Source organism: Callospermophilus lateralis, chromosome 3, assembly GCF_048772815.1.
Source record: "Callospermophilus lateralis isolate mCalLat2 chromosome 3, mCalLat2.hap1, whole genome shotgun sequence".
Taxonomy (NCBI): Eukaryota; Metazoa; Chordata; class Mammalia; order Rodentia; family Sciuridae; genus Callospermophilus; species Callospermophilus lateralis.
The window spans coordinates 167456530-167459533 of NC_135307.1; the positions used below are offsets into that span (position 1 = coordinate 167456530).

At 39.2% G+C, this 3004-nt stretch overlaps 1 non-coding gene across 1 annotated transcript; it reads left to right on the forward strand.

Moving 5' to 3' along the window:
• Window positions 1-2543: 2543 nt before the first annotated feature.
• Window positions 2544-2675, forward strand: LOC143396116 (small nucleolar RNA SNORA72). The gene has a single exon (XR_013090993.1). It is a non-coding gene; the product is annotated as a small nucleolar RNA SNORA72 (small nucleolar RNA).
• The last annotated feature ends 329 nt before the right edge of the window (window positions 2676-3004 follow it).

Here is a 3004-nt window from a genome sequence, read left to right on the forward strand (position 1 = left end):
GTCATCACTATGGCTATGGACATGGTATATGAGCCCTTCCTCATCAACCAAGTTTTGAGTTACACTTGTTTCATCAACTTATCCTCCCCTTGATCCAATAAACACCCCAACTTTCCTAAGTTATACTCATTTGTACCATATCTAACTGAAAAAAAATCATTTTTTATCTAACTTACCACTGGTCTGTGAATTCCTTAAGCAAAAGATGACATCTTTCATCTCTGTATCTCCAGAGTTCCCAGTAAGCTGGAGATGCTAAGTACAAACTTGTAGGATAAGTGTAAATGACTAAACAAGAAAAGGAAAATGCATTCTAGCAATTAAAAAAAAATTCATAAGCCAGACATGGAGGTGCATTTCTGTAATCCTAACAGCTCAGGAGGCTGAGGCAGGAGGTTCACAAGTTTTAGAGGAGTCTTAGCAACTCAGGAAGACCCTAAGCAACTTAGCAAGACCCTGTCTCAAAATAGAAAACATAAAAAGGGCTGGCTGGGGATGTGGCTCAATGGTTAAATGCCCCTGAGTTCAATCCCTGGTACAAGAAAAATAAATAAATAAATAAATTTCAGAAGCATCCGCTTTTCTAACCAAAAATGAACAAGCAAGCCAAGCAAGGGGCCTGTTGTTTTGTTTGTGATTCAGCGATTCCACAGCAGTTGAGACAGAACAGGATGAGGGGCCTTCTGATTATTTTAATTGAAAGAGTACAAGATATAAATTCTTACAAAATGTTCCTACAAAAAGATGGCAGAAAGGCCAATTGGTTGGTATGATCAAGGAGGGAATTAATATCAATCTACAAAATAAAGGGAAAGCAGGGCCCAATCTCTAAGGAAAGAGGAGAGACACAGCCTAGATAATAGTTGTACTATAGGTCTGGGGTCTCCAAACATGGCTGATGAGGGGAATCACTCAGGAAACAACTTGAAACTGTAGATTTGGGGACTCCATTTGGGATCTAAAGAATCAGAAACTCCAGGGTGGTCATTAAGGAATCTGTATTATAGAAAGTTTTTCCAGATGATTCTATAAATGACCTGGATTTCGGAAACACTGACTTATGATTCATTCGTTCATTTGATCATTCAAAAATATTCTCGTTCCCTGGTTGTTTACCTGCATAGTTACATGTTGAATGAACAGTGATGATAAGAGAAGAGAAAGAAAAACAGGTCCTGCATCTTCTTTTCTTTCCCAGTGCTTCATTTCTTCTAGGTCTGTTACTCAAGTAATTGCTGACTTTCTTTCCTTTTTCTTTTTTCTTTTTGTTTTTTTTTCCCTTCTTCTATTTCTTAAGGCAGAGGTGCTCCCAAACCGCCAACCTCCCCTTTCTATTTTCCCTGAAGAGTGGTGTGAGGATCAATGCACCTTTTCCAGGTGTCAGAATCTTCCACAGGAAACTGTTCACAAACCTATGAGCAATTATATTCCCCCAGCCTTTTTTTCCCTTCCTTCCCTAGCCCCAGGCTGACATTGAGGATCTGCATTCAGAGTGCTCTGAGGGAGGAGAAGGATTCTGACTTCTGGCAAAGGAAGCCTTAAATTATGGAGAATAAATAACCACTTAGCAAGCTGGTCCTGAGAGGGTGCCAGCCTTTGCTTTAGTCATTTAGATAGAAAATGAATGGGATCATACAATGTATGGGAAGGTCAACCTAAAGGTAGCGAATCTGAAGGAAAGAGGAAGTGGGCTTTTCAAATCACTGAGGAACTTCAGAGAATAGTGTCCACTCAGCAAGACTTACACTTGGTTTGGTTTTCACTCATGGCCCTTTGTTAGAGTTTACTTCTTCCTAACTTCTGAGTGGTATCCTAGTACGAGGTTTTACATAACTGATCACCTACATTCTTGTTCTTCACTATAAAACCTGCCAAAGAGAATAGAGGGATGCACCAGAAGCATAACTATGGCATTATAAACTTGTACCCCAGAGACATTCTGGGGAACAACCAGCCCCACCTTCCAAAACATCACTGTCAAGTTTCTGGTTCCCTTTTTAAATGACAGGTGCACAATAAAGCTTGCTTGTGGATTTTTTTTTTTTTTTTTTTTTTTTGTACAGGGATTGAACTCAAGATTACTCCAAAATTGAGCCACATCCCCAGCCCTTTTTTTATTTTGAGACAAGATCTTGCTAATTTGCTAAGGCCTAGAATTTGCAATCTTCCTGCCTCAGCCTCTGGAATCTCTGGGATTACAGGTGTGCACCGCACCACACCCGGCTACAGCATAGTGTTTTTAAATAGCTAATAGCAATAATATTTCTATTTGAATAAGAATAATTAAACCTTATTTTAGGATTTTCCCAGGGAAGAAGGTTGGTGTTGAATTGACAGAAACCACTCCATTTCCAGAGAGCTAAGAGGATCACAGATGTTAAATAACTTGCCCCAGTTTACATGGTCTGTTAGAAGTGGTATCCATACAAAAATGCCCAAAAGATGCCCACTTCAGTAGAGGGTGTTTAGCTTCAATGTGAGTCAGCATGTGAGAAAATATCAGTAGCCAAAATTCATTCCTAATCCCTTAGATTTGCAGATTCCTATGAATATTCTCACTGTTCTGATTTTGTAATAATCCGGACAGGCTAAATTTTCCCTATATCAAGATCATGCATGGGTCCCCATACTCAGTTCTCTCACTAGGTCTGGTTTTATAAATGCTGGTGAGAAACCAGAAGAAAAAAAAAAAGATTTTCAAATTCCACTGAAGTTAAACCTTTTCGTGTTAAGAGTTATCTTGGCAACGTGTGGCTTATAAGCAAACAGTGTCTACTGCAGAAAGCACGCCTAGGCAACCCATAGAAGGGAGCTCTAAAGAGTCCATGGAGATCAACTAGCTCACATAAAATATTTTGTAAGAAAAGGAGTCATAATTATGTAGATTCAGCTTTCCAGGTATAGTGCCACCTCCCACATCTCTGTCATCTAAGTTCTTGGAGGAAAATCTGATGGAAGAGAGAAAGATTAAAGAAAATTTTCTGGAGATGGTGTGTTTGAGTTT